This window comes from Hyperolius riggenbachi, chromosome 12, assembly GCF_040937935.1.
Source record: "Hyperolius riggenbachi isolate aHypRig1 chromosome 12, aHypRig1.pri, whole genome shotgun sequence".
Taxonomy (NCBI): Eukaryota; Metazoa; Chordata; class Amphibia; order Anura; family Hyperoliidae; genus Hyperolius; species Hyperolius riggenbachi.
The window spans coordinates 168,047,369-168,065,675 of record NC_090657.1 but is presented as its reverse complement, the minus strand read 5'-3'; the positions used below and the strand labels follow the sequence as shown (position 1 = coordinate 168,065,675).

Sequence of the window (18,307 nt, the reverse complement as noted above, 5' to 3'; positions counted from 1 at the left end):
GTGCGAAGGATTTCTTTGCGGGCATAAAAGCACAGTATTCTAATTAAATATTGGGAGTGTTTGCCAGGTGGAGTATCATCTAACAAGCCCATTAGAAGTGCCCTGGGGGTCGCTATTAGCTGCATTTGAAGGATTTCATTAATAAGGGAAATAATATCCGACCAGAAACCAGAAACAAGTGGGCATTCCCAAAACATATGATAATAAGTGCCAGGGTCAAAGCTGCATCTAGGGCAGTTAGGTGAATTTGAGTTAGATATTTTATGCATGCGCATAGGTGTAAGATAAGTTCTATGTAGAAACTTAAATTGGATCAGACGATCTCTAGCAGAAATTGGGGTTTTGATGAAGTTTTCTAAAATGTCTTCTCAATCTGCATCATCTAGCCCTGGTATTTCCTCATTCCATCTAGACTGGCACCTGGATAGGCTATGAGTGTTATTGTTCATAAGAGTAAAATAAATTGTTGAGAGGGGTTTATCAAGGTCATTTACCATTAAGGTGTGCTCCATATCACCTTATTACTGCTTAAACAAGGCAAGACGCCCATATACGACAGGGTGTTGTAGTGTGCGATTCGTTAATTCCCTATGAGACGCTTATACTCCTCCGATTCAGAGAATTCGAACCAAGGCCTCCAAGTCTTTAGGAATTGCTCATTTTTCAAATGGATAGAATGTGTTAGGTCTTCCATGCGTTCAATTGATTGCATCTCAAGCAACCACTCGGATATAGTGGGTCCTCGGGGTGATTTCCAGTGTCTAGCTATAATTATACGGGCTGAGTTGATTAGATGTTTGGAAAGTGACTTTTTATACTTTCCGAGTCTCCTGGGGGAATTGTGTAATAGGTAATAAGCAGGATCTTCTGATGCCTCAACCCCTGTTACCTGTGTGATGATGGTCTTTACAGAGTGCCAAAATGGGCCAATGGCTGGACAGCTCCAAAATATATGAACTAAAGTGCCTGTGTGAGCCATACATCTCCAGCAGAGAGGGCTAGATCCTGGGTAAATCCGATGCAATCTTTCTGGTGTGTAATACCGCTGCGTTAATAGTTTGTATCCTGACTCTTGGACACGGGCTGAAGTGGAAGATTTATGGGCAAGAATAAGGATCTTCCGCCACTGAGTGTCCGTGAAGGTTTGGTTTAAGGAAGTCTCCCATTTAGTTTTCAAGGATGTAGTGATTACAGTATTTGTATTGAGCATTGCATATATTTGTGAAATCCCTTTGGTGACATATCCCTCCCCGTCACAGAGCAACTCAAATGGCGTGAGATCACGAGTAAAGCTTAGTCTATTGCCTATGCTAAGTAGGAAATGTTGGAATTGTAGCAAGGACCATGGATCTAGCGAAGGTAGGTGTAATTTGGTTTTCAGGGTAGCTATGTCCAGCCAGGACCCCCCCTCTAACAGATGATAGGCTCTAAGTGTATGAGAGCCCCTCCACTGCTGATATGCTAAGCGATTCATACCAGGGGGAAACCTCGGATTGTCTAGTAGGGGAGTCATTGGAGATGGCCAGGGTGAAATCTGAGTTGCTCTGTTAATTTTGAGGAACAGTTTTACCGTGTCCGCAACCAGGCAGGGGGTATGTAGTGCCGGGTGCAGCAGTGCTTTTATCTGTCCATGGCACAGGACCAATAGAGAGGTAATACTGTGGTTGAGGGACGACCCCGATGCCTATTACTACGCCCCTGGACAGCTGAAGTACTCACAAGTGTGGTTACTGTTTAGGCAACCACTGATAATGCAGGTGGGGAGATTATACCCCACCCCAGTCGGGTTAAGAAGTCGCTCTCTGTAGCAGTTGTATTGGGGTGACACTCCTCCACCAAGGGTGGACAACAAATAGACAGGTTTAGGAATACAGTTGTGCCAAAACAGAATAAATACATTAAAAACAGTTTAAAAATGGGAGGTAGTGGTGGACTTACCTCGTTGTGAGGGTCGAATCCGCTTCCTCAGGCATAAGGGGAGTAACTAGAGGCACAAAATAATACACTAAGAGGTTGTACAGTAATTACATTAGTGTAAACCACATTGTATGGGTTGATATGTAGCAGTCACAGAATAAATATAAGATTAAAGTATACCAGAGCCTAATGAGCCATTGAAAAGTTGCTGGAGTCGGGGTGACTGCGCAGGTGCTGCCTGGGCTGCCCGTGGCCGGGAGCGCACTGCGCATGCGTATGACGTCATGCGCATGGCCTAGTGATGTCATAAGCATCTGCAGTGCGCTACCGGTCAGCGCCTGTGCAGTTATCCCGACTCCGGCGACTTAGAAGAAGATCCCGGGGTGCTTACAGGTACAATGCTGGGGGCAGAGAGGAGAGCAGGGTGACAGTATATGCCTGCTCCCCCTGTTTTTTTCAGCACTGGTATCCTGTACTATAAATCAGAAACATTATAAACATCATAAAAAGCCGTCATAGTTTCCACATGACGGCATAAATCCATGCGTAAATGGGGGGGGGTTAACGTGTGTCACGGAGTGAGATAAGGGGTTAAAGTTGGTCAGGACAGAGGAAGGGGGTGGGCAGAATCTGCCTGTAAGATGCTGCTGTGTCATAGAAAACAAAATTTAACAATAGCTCATGATCACAATCTTATAATGCAGCTGCATATATAATACCTGCTTATAGCACCATGGGCCATATCCTATTACACAACTCACCAGCGATGAGCGCTGGCGAGTTCTTAAATTAGACGATGGGAGCATCCCCTAATGCAGGGCTTTTCAACCTGTGGTCCGCGTACCACCAGTGGTACTTTGCCGTTGGCCAGGTGGTACACACCAGGTTTGCCTGCCACTTGTCTTGGTCCCATCTTGCCTCCACAAAGTTCAGCTCCCCCTCGCTGGCTCCTCACTGTGCTGCCCTGCGACATACTTCAGACCTCAGATCAGTGGTGAAGAGACAGCCAGGTGAACGATGCACAGTGGCAGTCGGGTTACTGCTGATCTGAGGTCTGAACTATTCTGTTGCAGGGCTCCACTTGGATTCTGGTGGAAACAGCCGAGCCTGAGCATGTCCGCTCTACTGTGCGCGGGTGGTACTTTAAATTTTTCAAGTGATAAAAGTGGTACAGTTAGTGAAAATATCGAAAAGCCCTGCCCTAATCCAATTAAATGTAACACCCCCCCCAGTAAAGAGCTCGCTTGGGCGATATCGCCCAGGGAGTTCTTTACACCCTATTCTATTACAAATCTTGTGCCTCCAGGAAGCAAAGCTTTCCGGCAGACATGAGCGTTAGCTCAGACCTGCAAAAAGCAGGTCTAAACCAGCTAACCCACATAGTCGCCGATGCATTGGCGACCCTCAGAGCTTCCCTTCTGGCCACCGCACTTCACCGAAGCCCCCCGCAGCTGCACTGGTCACCCCTGAGTAATTTACCTACCGCACCTCTCGCCGCAAGTGCTGACGCTGTAATTACAGTGTATTTATCGCTGTAATTGCTGTATCTCAGAGCCCCGACAAAGCATCTTTGAAACTCCCGCCGGGGCTCCCCATTGGTCCACTGTCTGGACTATTTTCATTGGACCAGACAGTGGACCAATGGGGAGCTCTGACGGGAGTTTCAAAGATGCTTTGCCTGGGCTCTGATACAAAGTAATTACACCATGAGATACTTTAATTACAGCATCGGACTTGCAGTGAGTGGTAGCGGATATCTAGTTGTGGCAGATAAATTACTCAGGGTTGACGGCGCAGCTACGTGGAGGGATTCGGCGAAGAGCGGTGGCCCGACGGAAAGGTCAGGGGGTTTCCTTATTACATTATTCTACGATCTCCTTATTGAATACAAAGGCGAATGGTTGGCGGGTGCGCACGCATCTCTGGGGAGCAGTGTCTGAAGGACAGTACCACAGCATAAAACCACGATATCCCATCAACCGGGATATGGAAGCATTGTTCAGGCTTTTGCCTGAGTAATGCTCCCTAACGATCGGCCATCGCGCAAAGGAAGCCAGCGGTAGGATTTGCCAGTAATCCTCCAGCGATGGCAAGGAGATAAGTAGCTTGGGAACGAGGATGCATGCAGCCATGGCCACATTAAAGTTGACATAAACGGAAGTGAGCCGCAACCGTGGGGGACCGGAGCTTTGTTTTGTACAGGCACGGGCACAGGGTGTCTATAGGGGGCCGGTAGGTTAAACTCTTTTTATCTTATAACAGCTAAGGTTCACTTTAAAGGAGTCATCAGCCAAAATTAACTCCCCCCCCCCCCGCTCTACTTACCCGGGGCTTCCTCCAGCCTCTTGCAGCCGACACATCCTGCTCCGCTCTCACCCGTTGGCCCAGGGTCCCCACCGGTGCAGAGGGCAACCTCGAGGTCGTCTCTACTGCTCCGCCGTCAATCAAGCCCACATTGTCCATGGTGTACTGCGCAGCCAGGCACAGGACTACTGCGCCTGCGCAGTAAACCGCGGACGTGGACTACACTGACAGCAGCCGTGAACAGAGCTGTCAGCTTGGGACATGTCAGCTGCAAGGGGCTGGAGGAAGCCCCAGGTAATTGCATACCTCCCAACTTTTTGAGATGAGAAAGAGGGACACTTAAGCCATGCCCCTGCCACACCCCTGATCACGTCCCCACCACACCCCTAGTCACGCATACCATAAAGATTTCATAAGAAAAATATGTTGTTTTATAGTTCAAACCACACTGGTCCTTTCTATCCTGGTTCATTTTGCTTCATAGTAACATTTTAAAATTAGTAATATATCAATTTAAAGGATGGGAATAAAGTTTAGAGTCAAACACATTTTTAATAGAGAAATATATATTTACATACAAAGAGGGACAAATGAGGAGGAAAGAAGGACAGGGCTCCCAAAGAGGGACTGTCCCTCCGAAAGAGGGACAGTTGGGAGCCATGTTTGGGGGGAGTTAACAATGGTTGATGACTCCTTTGCGCCTGGCAATTATGAAGGTGCAGTGGGCGGGGACACAGGGATGTGACAGCTGCCAGTGCTGGGTGTGCAGGGGTGGAATAATGTGGTACAGTATTATTACCTGTGGAGAGTCTCTCAGCGCATTTGCGCCTCTGAGGACGTCTTTGTCCACGTTTCTAGTTTGAATAAAGAGTATAGGCCAATCAGGACAAACAGGTAGTGTGTCAATGGTGTGACGTCATTCGCGCATGTGCAGAAGAAACAGGAAGTGGTGGGGCTGTCCTCTTAGTTGTGGTCAAGCAGGGCAGGGGCCATGGAGATGAAAAGAGTGGTTCTGAGGATATAAAGAGGTCAGAAATGTCGTTAAATGTCATGAGATCAATAGGATAGTATAATAATAGTGTCTTAATTTCAGCGATATGAAGTACAGTTCAGAATTCTTTCACATACCGTTTGAAAAGAATGTACTGCTGCCATCTAGCGGCCGACAAATGAAAAGACAGTTTCAGGTTGAATGCAACAAATTAAAAAATATATTCTGTATAGACAGTATGTTATATACTGTATGTTACATATATATATATATATATATATATATATATATATATATATATATATATATATATATATATATATACATACCTCACAACTTTTGAGATGAGAAAGAGTGACCAGATTTTTGTGGGTCCAACCTGGAACGGGGAGCGGGGCGCGGGGGGGACTGAGGAGCGCGCAGCGACAAAGACTGGGGAGGGGGGGGGGGGGCTGCGCCGCGGCGAAAAATGGCTGTGGCCATGACATTGTATAGGCGGAGCTAACTTAATGATGTAACAGCGAGGCATAAGAAAGCAGTGTTTAAGCCATGATGTGGACAAACGAGACTTTGCATCATGGGTGTGCAGAAACTGTGTGATGCTAATAGTATACCGTAACCACAAAGCAGCAAACATAGCCATCTATGAACATTACATAATAAATGCAGTAACAGTTACCCCGGACACCAGAAAATAAACGCAATGCGGGCAACATGTCAGTACAAAATAAACGCAATGCGGGCAAACATGTCGGTACAAAATAAACGCAATGCGGGCAACATGTCAGTACAAAATAAACACAATGCGGGCAAACATGTCAGTACAAAATAAACGCAATGCGGGAAACATGTCAGTACAAAATAAACGCAATGCGGGCAAACATTTCACCAGAAAAGAAACGCAATGCGGGCAAACATTTCACCAGAAGATAAACGCAATGCGGGCAAACATGTCACCAGAAGATAAACGCAATGCGGGCAAACATGTCACCAGAAAAGAAACGCAATGCGGGCAAACATTTCACCAGAAAAGAAACGCAATGCGGGCAAACATTTCACCAGAAAAGAAACGCAATGCGGGCAAACATTTCACCAAAAGATAAACGCAATGCGGGCAAACATTTCACCAGAAGATAAACGCAATGCGGGCAAACATTTCACCAGAAAAGAAACGCAATGCGGGCAAACATTTCACCAGAAGATAAACGCAATGTGGGCAAACATGTCACCAGAAGATAAACGCAATGCGGGCAAACATGTCACCAGAAAAGAAACGCAATGCGTGCAAACATTTCACATGGAAAAGAAAGCATTTACTCACCTGGCAGAAGTCTCCTGCCTCTGGCGCGCTGCTCCCGGGACCACCTTCCTCCTGCTCGTCTCTCCCGCGCTAACAAAGCTACGGCAAGATGGCGCCCGAAGCCCTGTACTGGAGACACAGTCACCGGAAGACTAGCAGGCTGGAGCGGGGCTGCAGGCAATGAACTGGCACGGTGTCTATAGACGCCGCTGCCAGTTCATGAGGATAGAGTGGCCAGAGTCCCGAAGCCGGGACGTCCCGCTGCTGAAAGCAGGACGTTTCCCGGGACCTCATGCTGCCTGGGACAGCGGACCCCGAATCCGGGACGCGTCCCGGGCAATCCGGGACGTCTGGTCACTCTAGCTTAAGCCATGCCAATGCCACACCCCTGATCACACCCCTAGTCATACATACCATAAAAATTTCATAAGAAAAATATGTTGTTTTTTAATTCAAACCACATTGGTTCTTTCTATCCTGGTTCATTTTCCTTCATATTAACATTTTAAAATTAGTATTATATCAATTTAAAGAATGGAAATAAAGTTTAGAGTCAATCAAACAGATTTGTTGGTAGAGAAATATAAATATTTAAATAGAAAGAGGGACAAAGTCCTGAAAGAGGGACAAATGAGGAGGAAAGAGGGACAGAGGGACAGGGCTCCCAAAGAGGGACTGTCCCTCCAAAAGAGGGACAGTTGGGAGCTATGTATATACTGTATATATGTTACTGTATACAGTGGGATGCGAAAGTTTGGGCAACCTTGTTAACCATCATGATTTTCCTTTACAAATCGTTGGTTGTTACGATACAAAATGTCAGTTAAACTTAAATATATCATATAGGAGGAGAACAGAGGTGCCAAAAGGATAAAAGGAAGCTAAATGAGCTGGCTCTTCTACTGACCACATATGCTATTGCTCCGTTGTTATTGCCTGATGAAGCGGGATCAAACCTGCGTTGCATATTTGGAGTTCATAAATAAAATATATTGACTGTCTTTACTACAGTCGTTGTGTGTCTACTTGGAGGAGGTAAGTCCACCACTACCTCCTCTATTTACCAAGAATTTGGTTTTTAAGCTAATTTAGCTTTCTTTTATGTTTTTGGCGCCTCTGTTCTCCTGCATAATAACGAGTCCACCCTGGGTGGAGGGTTGAACCCCCTTTTTCTCATCTACAGAGAGCGACTTCTTATTCCTGAGTGGGGTCAGGAAAATCTCCCCACCTGCCTTTACAGTGGTTGCCTAATGGTAACCCTGGTTTGTGAGTATTAATATTTACTCTATCTAGTAACCATTTACCAGTACATATTACACTATTGGGGCTCTTGGTGTGCCTTGTTTTTATCTCGTTGCAATATCATATAGGAGACACACAGTGATCATGGGCGTAGCAATCACCCCTGCAACCATCGCAGGAAGGCCCAGAGGCTTTGGGGGCCCCTCCTCCTTCCTATTCCCAACCGCAAGTACAGCCAATTAGCAAGTAGAAGTCCCTGTACTCCTCTCGCCATGCAGAGTAGCTAGTAGCAGGAGCGTCTAATTTTTTTCCTGCTTCCAGACGCTGCTTCACAGCAGAACACTCGCTACTGCCATTTGCTGGTTTGTTTGCAATCACATGACACTCCTGAGGTTCGGGGACCAAGGGGGCCCTATGCTATAATTTTTGCAGGGGGGCCCTATTAAGTCTAGTTACGCCCCTGAAAGTGATATTTGAGAAGTTAAATTAAGTTTATTGGATTTTCAGAAAGTGCGCAATAATTGTTGAAGGCCAGGGTCACACTTAGCAGAATCGTTTTCCACTATGTGCTAAGGGGAAAACTCATGCGATTCTGTAAGTGTGACCCTAGCCTAGTACAAAGCCTGCATGCAGCGAGTTACAATAACATGATCTGTTACAACACTGTACTCTAAACAGGCCCATAGAGTTGTAGTGCAATGAGGTGACATGCAGAATTATTCTGCACTTTGAACTAGACCTTTGGCTATACTCACAATTAGAGATGGCCCAAATGGTTCGCATGCGAACTTATTCGCGCGAACATCGCGGGTTCGCGTTAGTGATCGAATGCGAACTTTATGCTAGTTCGACCTGCCCCCTATACTACATCATTGGGCTAAACTTTGACCCTCTACATCACAGTCAGCAGACACGTGGCAGCCAATCAAGCTGCACTCCCTCCTGGAGCCTCCCCCCCCCCCCCCCCCCCTATAAAAGGCAGCAGCGTTTTTCTCACTCAGTCTGCTGCTGACATTAGTAAGAGTAGGGAGAGAGGTTGCTGCAGAGATAGGGAAAGCTTAGTTAGGCTCTTGTTAGGCTTGTTAGCTTGCTTCTTGCTGATACTTATTGCTAAAAAGCACTCCAAAACAGCTCTTTTGAGAGCTAATGTTCTTGTGATGTGTTTTTTTTTTGTGTGGCCCACTGGCACTTGCATATACAGCCCTTTCTGTCGCAGCTCGCCCTTGCTAATTGCTATACTGTGCCCGGCCCAGCACATTCAGTGTCTACCTTTTCACTGCACCTGTGTGTGTGTGACAGCTGCACATATGTAATACCAGTCTGTGCATACATGTTCATTGCACCTGCGTGACAGCACGCAGTTTTATATACCAGTCACTGCATACCTGTTCACTGTACCTGTGTGTGTGGCAGCTGCACATTTGTAATACCAGTCCATGCATAACTGTGCATTGCACCTGCGTGACAGCACGCAGTTTTATATACCAGTCACTGTATACCTGTTCACTGCACCTGTGTGTGTGTGGCAGCTGCACATTTGTAATACCAGTCCGTGCATACCTGTTCACTGCACCTGTGTAACAGCACGCAGTTTTATATACCAGTCACTGCATACCTGTTCACTGTACCTGTGTGTGTGACAGCTGCACATTTGTAATACCAGTCCATGCATACCTGTTCACTGCACCTGTGTGACAGCACGCAGATTTATATACCAGTCACTGCATACCTGTTCACTGTACCTGTGTGTGTGACAGCTGCACATTTGTAATACCAGTCCGTGCATACCTGTTCACTGTACCTGTGTGACAGCACGCAGTTTTATATACCTGTCACTGCATACCTGTTCTCTGTACCTGTGTGTGTGACAGCTGCACATTTGTAATACCAGTCCGTGCATACTTGTTCACTGAACCTGTGTGATAGTACGCAGTTTTATATACCAGTCACTGCATACCTGTGCACTGTACCTGTGTGTGTGACAGCTGCACATTTGTAATACCAGTCCGTGCATACCTGTTCACTACACCTGTGACCGCATGCTGTTTTATATACCAGTCCGTGCATACCTTTGAATTGTACCTGTGTGACAGCTGCACATTGTATTCAAATACCAGTCCATGCATGCCTTTCACTGCACCTGTGTGACCGCACATTGTTTTATATACCGACCCATGCATACCTTTGAATTGCACCTGTTTGTGTGACAGCTGCACATTGCATTGTAATACCAGTCCGTGCATACCTTTCACTGCACCTGTGTGACCGCACACTGTTTTATATACCAGTGCATGCATACCGGTTAACTGCACCTGTGTGAAAGCTGCACATTGTATTGTAATACCAGTCACTGCATACCTTTCACTGCACCTGTGTGACTGCACATTGTTCTACCAGCAGTCACTGCATACCTTTTCACTGCACCTGTGTGACTGCACATTGTACTAGTCAAGTCAGTGCATACCTTTCACTTCATTCCCCCCAATATGGACAAAACAACAGGCAGAGGCAGACCATCCAGCAGGTCTGTTCGAGGTCGTGCTGACACAGAACACCTCATCTTCCGCAGCCACCAGCGCTACTACAGGCACCACATCCGCTCCATTTGACACTTCGCAGGAGTTATTTGGTGGGGAATTAACTGATTCACAGCCATTATTGTTACAACAAGATGAAGGCGCTAAGCAAGTTACACCACCTCATATGTCTGAGTTAGGCATTACTATGGACGTAGGGTGAGAGGAGGATGATGAAGTACCTGCTGTTGGTGCAGTTTTGGAGGTGTCTGATACAAGCGAAGCTGTGGAGGATGATTATGATGATGACGATGATGATAATACTGGCATGGATGTCATGTGGGATCCTAATAAACATGATGGCCGGGGGGACAGTTCAGAGGGGGAGTAAGAGAGAAGTAGGAGGAGTCGTTGCTGAAAGAAGCAGGGGGAGCTCGTCATCAGAAACAACTGGTGGCAGTGTCCGGCCGCATGTATCGCCACCTATGGACAGCCAGCCAACATGCCCTTCAACATCAGCTGCTGACGCCACCACCAAAGTGCCATCATGCCAGGGCTCATTGGTGTGGAAATTTTTGTGTGTGTCTGCCTCAGATGAGAGCAATGCCATCTGTACTCTCTGCCACCAAAAATTGAGCCATGAAAAGATCAAGACCTGCATAGGGACAACTGCCTTATGAAGGCACATGACGAAAAAGCACAAACTGCAATGGGAAGACCACCTGAGGAAAAGCAGCACACAAAAGCAAAGCCACCCTCCTTCTCCTCTTCCTCCTTCAGGTGCATTATCTTTAGCCGTATTCTCCCTTGCACCTTCACAGCCACCCTTCTCCACTCTGCCTCTCACCTTGAGCGGTTCCTGCTCCTCTGCCCACAGCAGCCAGGTGTCCATGAAGGAAATCTTTGAGCAGAATAAGCCAATGTCTGCCAGTCACCCCCTTGCCCGGCGTCTGACAGCTGGCTTGGTGGAACTCTTAGCTCGCCAGCTGTTACCATACCAGCTGGTGAACTCTGAGGCCTTCTGAAAATGTGTGGCAATTGGGACACCGCAGTGGAAGATACCAGGCCGCAATTATTTCTCAAAAAAGGCGATACCCAAACTGTACCATAAAGTTGAAAGGCAAGTGGTGTCATCTCTGGCACACAGCGTTGGGTCAAGGGTCCATCTGACCACGGATGCCTGGTCTGCAAAGCACGGTCAGGGCAGGTACATTACTTATACATCCCATTGGGTCAACCTGGTGACCGCTGGCAAGCAGTGAGTACATGGCTGTGCAGCGGACCTAGTTGTGACACCTCCACGGCTTGCAGGCAGGCCTGCTGCCACCTCCTCTCCTTCTCCTCCTACTCCTCCTGCTACATCCTCTTCGCTGTTGTCCTCCTCCTTGGCTGAGTGGCAGTGCTACTCAACTGGTGCTGCAATCTCCTCTCCAGCTAAACACCCCCAGCTCCCCAGGGCCTATGCTGCATGCCAGGTACAACGGATTCACACTGGAGCAGCTCTCCTGGCTGCTCCGAACAAACAGGTGGATCAGTGGCTGACCGGCAATGTGGTGTGTGACAACGGCAGCAATCTCATTTCGGCTTTGAGTTTGGGAAAGTTGACACATGTACCCTGCATGGCACATGTGCTGAATCTAATAATTCAAAGATTTGTGTCTAAGTACCCAGGCTTACAGGAGGTCCTGAAGCAGTCCAGGAAGGTGTGTGGGCATTTCAGGCGATCCTACACGGCCATGGCACGCTTGGCCGATCTTCAGCAGAGAAACAACTTGCCGGTGAGGCGCTTGATTTGCGATAGCCCGACTCACTGGAATTCAACGCTCCTGATGTTTGACCGCCTGCTACAACAGGAGAAAGCCGTCAACCAGTATCTGTACAACCACAGTGAAAGGTCATGCTCTGGGGAGCTGGGGTTGTTATGCCCGAAGTACTGGCCAATGTAAGTGGCTGACTTAGTGCTAACTCTCACTGATAAGAAGTTTGAACTATAGAACACTTTCCTAGCAGAAAATGGCTTCTGAGAGCAAGAAAGAGATAAAGAGGGGAATGTCTTAACAGTAAGGTGCACACTGTAGTCACTTCCTGTCTGAGTCAGCCACTTACATACCTGATATTTAACTCTTTCAGGCAGAGAAAGAAAAAAAAAGGAACACAGCATAGTTATTTGTGTGCTAGGCACTGTACATACACATGTATATCTCATCATGTCACATGTCACCTCAGGTATCCTTTAAAGAGAATCTGTATTGTTAAAATCGCACAAAAGTAAACATACCAGTGCGTTAGGGGACATCTCCCATTACCCTCTGTCACAATTTCGCCGCTCCTCGCCGCATTAAAAGTGGTTAAAAACCGTTTTAAAAAGTTTGTTTATAAACAAACAAAATGGCCACCAAAACAGGAAGTAGCTTGATGTACAGTATGTCCACACATAGAAAATACATCCATACACAAGCAGGCTGTATACAGCATTCCTTTTGAATCTCAAGAGATCATTTGTGTGTTTCTTTCTCCCTGCAGCTATCTTCCACTGAAGTGTCAGGCTGTTTCTTCCTGCAGAGTGCAGACAGCTCTGCCTGTATGTAATTCCTCAGTATGTGAAAGCCCAGCCAGCTCAGGGGAGGATTTATCCAGCTTGTAAAAGATAAGAGAGAAGAGAGAAGCTGCCCTAATCTAAATAGTGCAGAGAGGGTCCTGGAGGGGGGAGATGCATCACAGAACCACAACACTGAAGAACTTGGCAGCCTTCCAGACACAGGCTGACAAGTCTGACAAGAGAGAGATAAGTTGATTTATTACAGAGATGGTGATAGTAGAACGTGCTGCAGTAAGCCAGAACACATTAGAATAGCTTTTGGAACTTGTAGGATGATAAAAAACAGGATGCAATTTTTGTTACGGAGTCTCTTTAAGGCCGCTGCAAGCAGCGGTCGCTAATAAAAACAATAATTCTTTTTTCTAGTGCGTGTACATGCCTGCCTAATTTTTCTGGCTGCACTGCGGCTGCAACAACAAAACAACAGGCATGTATATGTGTCAATTCCCCTTCGTGACCGTTACCTTGCTCGGTGAAGGGGCTTGCATATCACAATGAAGCAATGACCGCCGGCTATATGAGTGTGTTGGGGGGCACATCTAAGATAATAACGTCGTTGCTTCATTGTGGACAGACCAAATTTGATCAGCTGGACAGTCACTGTTGTTTAATCATTGAGCTACCTCAGCCCAGCTTGAAAACCACCATCGCCTGCTCTCTGGTCATGGTGCGCACCAGTCCAGCACGGCCATCACTACACAAGCAGCTGTTTGCGGTGCGTTACACAGGGAGTTTAGTGTGTCAGTGTGAAGCAGTACACTAATTACACTACCTGATTTATGTATACTCATGCAAGATGTTTTCAAGCACTTTATGCCTCCAATTTAGCAATGCAATGTGATTTCTGCCCTTAAAACCCTGCTCTGCGTCAAATCCGTAATTTTCCCCGGGACTTTTGGTGTGTATCCCACTCCGCCATGCCCCCCTCCAGGTGTTAGACCCATTGAAATATCTTTTCCATAACTTTTGTGGCCAGAATTAATGTTTGAAGTTTTGAAAGTTCGCCTGCCCATTGAAGTCTCTTGCGGTTCGCAAAAAGTTCGCACGAACGTGAACTTTTTCGGAAATTCGCTCTTGAGGTTCGCAAACCTAAAATCGGAGGTTCGAGCCATCTCTACTCACAATGGCAGTTGCTTTACCTGTGACAACAGGAACACAGCACGATGGATTGGATGTTATCTATCTTAACATTGCGTCAGGTAAAGTGAAGAATACAGTAAATAATGAGTATGCTTTTACTATTACTATTACTAAAATTGGTATTTTGCATTAATGTTCTGCATGCAACTGTTACCATACCAAATGCTATTATATCCCAATGCACCTGCTGCACTGTAAATGTCACATAGGTGGTGCATTGCAGTGCAGCCAGCCACATTACAGACCAGCCATTATGTTACACCACTGTGAATGTTGCCTAAGGGTGCATACACACATGCAATTTTGATTGGCCAATTTTACCACTTCCATATAATGAGAACCTACCTACACAATCTGTTCATAGTATGATTAATCTGTTGGTCCTCATACTACATGGAGGTAGCAAATTTGGATGTGTGTACTAGGCTTTAGGCTGGGTTCACAGTAGTGTACTGTGTTGCATTCCCTGCAAAGCAGGAACACAATGCACGGAACAGAAATGTCGCACCATGTGTTGTGTGCACTGCGTCCCATATGGTAAAGCACATAGTCAATGAAAAGCATGAGTCACTGTTACTGCTATGCGCATATTTTGTGGTAATACACTGCACGCAATGCATTGAAGTGCCGCACACCATTAGACCACACTGTGAACGTCATACTGCTTCTGCACTACAGTGGGCTCTATTCGATGAGTTGCCACATGCGGTAAACAAAAGTCAGACAATTTCCAATGAAAATAAGGCCCAGTGCACACCAAAAACCTCTAGCAGATCTGTAAAACGCTGGAGGTTTTTGAAGCAGATTTCATAGCGATTCTAGGCATGTATAGAGAGGTCTTCTAAACATGCCTAGCGGTTTTTGGAGCGTTTTTGTGTAGCAGATTACACATATTGTTACAGTGAAGTTGTTACTGAACAGCTTCTGTAACAAAAACACCTGGAAAACCGCTCTGATCTAGCGTTTTCCAGAGCGGTTTGAGCTTTTTCTATACTTTACATTGAGGCAGAAATGCATCTGCAAATCGCAAAAATGCTGCAGGACCCACGTTTGCGGTTTGCTTAAAAAAAACTCAAATCTCTGGTGTGCACCATCCCATTGAAATATATTAGCCAAGTGTTTTCACAGGCGGAAGCGATTTGCGGAACGCTTCAAAAACCGCTCGGTGTGCACCAGGCCTGAGACCATGTTGGCATTCACAAAGTTTTCCGCATGATTTTTACGAATGCAGAAAAAGTGCATTTAAAAAATGGTAATAATGCGTAAAATTGTCTGTAAAAAAATCCTTGGTACTTTTCCGTTAGCCGGGCGCATTCACTAGGTGGCAATAAAACTCCACCAGAATTACATCTTTCCCTACTATCCATGGCGGCCTGAAGGGGGAATAGTAATTAACGCCACCTAGTGGGTGTGCCTGGCTAATGGAAAAGTACCAAATCCTTTTAAAGCTAATGGGAACCGATCTAAAAAAATAAAAGTCAGATAGTCACCTAAGGAGAGGGAAGGCTCTGTCCTAATGAGACTTCCCTCTCCTCTCCCGATGCTTGGTACCTCTCAGGATCCCCCGTAGCAGTATTCGACTGTCACTTCCGCCGCCGAAGAGAGGTTTCGGAAGTCTTAGGGAGCACTTAGGCTCCTGAAGACGGGCCGCTGCATACTGCGCATGCACGACTGCTCTCTATGTTGCACTCGCGTGTGTCTATGACGCACTAGTGCGTGCACAATATGGAGCCGCAGGTCTTCGGGAGCCCGAGTGCTCCCGAAGACTTCCAAAGTCCCCGCGGCGGCAGATTTAACCTCCCTGGCGGTTAATTTATTTTGCCAAATGGGCAAAAATCCTTTGTGGTAGCTACATGAAACACCACTAGAGGGCGCATGTGGCCCTCTAGTGCGATCGTCGCCGGCATCAATAGCAAACAGGGGAGCGCGTATATAACGCGTTCCCCTGTTTGGCTTCTCCTGTCGCCATGGCGACGATCGGCATGACGTCATGGACTTCAGCCGACGTCCTGACATCAGGCGCACTTGACTCAACTCATTGGTCCGGGCAACGCAGGGCTCTGGCGGGGGGGGGGCCCTCTTCCGCCGCATGCGGGCGATCGCCGCAGAGCGGCGGCGATCGAGCTGTGCGCGCGGCTAGCAAAGTGCTGGCTGCGCGCACAGCACTTTGAATGGGGCGAATCGCCCCAACAGAGCCTGAGAAATCCTCCTGCTCCAGCTCAGCTCGGGCTTACCGCCAGGGAGGTTAAACGAAGGATCCACCGGGCACCTGGAGAGGAGAGGATAGGCTCATTAGGACTCAGAGCCATCCCACTTCTTAGGTGAGTATCTAACTTTTTTTTATGTTACGTGGGGTTACATTAGCTTTAAGGGTAGGAACGCACTAGGCAGATTTGCATATGTATTTTCCATAGCCAGGGCCGGCCCGCCCATGAGGCGGGGTGAGGCGGGTTCCTCAGGCGGCAGGAAGTGGAGGGGCGGCACCAGATGAATGGCTGTGACTGAGCGGGGGGGGGAGCCAGAGCCGCGGTGAGGGCAGCCCGACCTCTCCCTCCCTCTCCCCGGGCCGCCCTCCATGCTCCCCCCTCGGACTTTAGGCAGCAGAGTTAGCGCGCAGGGAAGCGCTGCTGTACACAGTCACAGCCTGTTACTCACCTCCCTGGATCCGATCGCCGCTCACGCCCTGCTGGTCTCCTCTCTGCAATGTAGCCGCTGATACATTACACACGCGGCTGCTTCCTGTTTACACAGGAAGCAGCCGCGTGTGTATCAGCCGGCTAGGCAGAGAGGAGACCAGCAGGGCGGGAGCGGCGATCGGATCCAGGGAGGTGAGTAACAGGCTGTGACTGTGTACAGCAGCGCTTCCCTGCGCGCTAACTCTGCTGCCTAAAGTCCGAGGGGGGAGCATGGAGGGCGGCCCGGGGAGAGGGAGGGAGAGGTCGGGCTGCCCTCACCGCAGCTCCGGCTCCCCCCTCCGCCATTATGAGGGGGCACCTACCTGGGCACGCTACCTATCTATCCTATACTGGGGGGCACCTACCTAATCTAACCTGTTTTGGGGGCAGCTACCTATCTATCCTATACTGGGGGGCTCCTACCTAATCTAACCTGTTTTGGGGGCAGCTACCTATCTATCCTATACTGGGGGGCACCTATCTAATCTAACCTGTACTGGGGCAGCTACCTATCTATCCTATACTGGGGGGCACCTACCTAATCTAACCTATACTGGGGGCCAGCTACCTATCTATCCTATACTGGGGGGCAGCTACCTATCTAACCTATACTGGGGGGGCAGCTACCTATCTATCCTATACTGGGGGCACCTACCTAATCTAACCTGTTTTGGGGGCAGCTACCTATCTATCCTATACTGGGGGGCACCTACCTAATCTAACCTGTACTAGGGGCAGCTACCTATCTATCCTATACTGGGGGGCACCTACCTAATCTAACCTATACTGGGGGCCAGCTACCTATCTAACCTATACTGGGGGGCAGCTACCTATCTAACCTATACTGGGGGGCAGCTACCTATCTAACCTATACTGGGGGGCAGCTACCTATCTAACCTATACTGGGGGGCAGCTACCTATCTATCCTATACTGGGGGGCAGCTACCTATCTAACCTACACTGGGGGGCAGCTACCTATCTAACCTACACTGGGGGGCAGCTACCTATCTAACCTATACTGGGGGCAGCTACCTATCTATCCTATACTGGGGGGCACCTACCTAATCTAACCTGTACTGGGGGCAGCTACCTATCTATCCTATACTGGGGGGCACCTACCTAATCTAACCTGTACTGGGGGGCAGCTACCTATCTAACCTATACTGGGGGGCAGCTACCTATCTAACCTATACTGGGGGCAGCTACCTATCTATCCTATACTGGGGGGCACCTACCTAATCTAACCTGTACTGGGGGGCAGCTACCTATCTAACCTATACTGGGGGGCAGCTACCTATCTAACCTATACTGGGGGCAGCTACCTATCTATCCTATACTGGGGGGCACCTACCTAATCTAACCTGTACTGGGGGCAGCTACCTATCTATCCTATACTGGGGGGCACCTACCTAATCTAACCTGTACTGGGGGGCAGCTACCTATCTAACCTATGCTGGGGGGCAGCTACCTATCTAACCTATGCTGGGGGGCAGCTACCTGTCTAACCTATGCTGGGGGCAGCTACCTATCTAATCTATACTGGGGGCACCTACCTAATCTAACCTGTACTGGGGGCACCTACCTAATCTAACCTATACTGAACGGCAGCGACCTAATCTAACC

General features: G+C 47.9%; 1 long non-coding RNA gene across 2 annotated transcripts in view; it reads right to left on the bottom strand.

The window, feature by feature from the left end:
* Window positions 1–5,099, bottom strand: part of LOC137541790 (uncharacterized) — a 318,006-nt gene extending 312,907 nt beyond the window's left edge. For both annotated transcript variants that reach the window (XR_011025269.1, XR_011025268.1), the window contains exons 1-2: window positions 5,021–5,099; window positions 1,939–1,984 (exon numbers count right to left, since the gene is read on the bottom strand). This is a non-coding gene — a long non-coding RNA (uncharacterized lncRNA). The remainder of the gene's footprint in view (window positions 1–1,938; window positions 1,985–5,020) is intronic.
* Window positions 5,100–18,307: the final 13,208 nt, after the last annotated feature.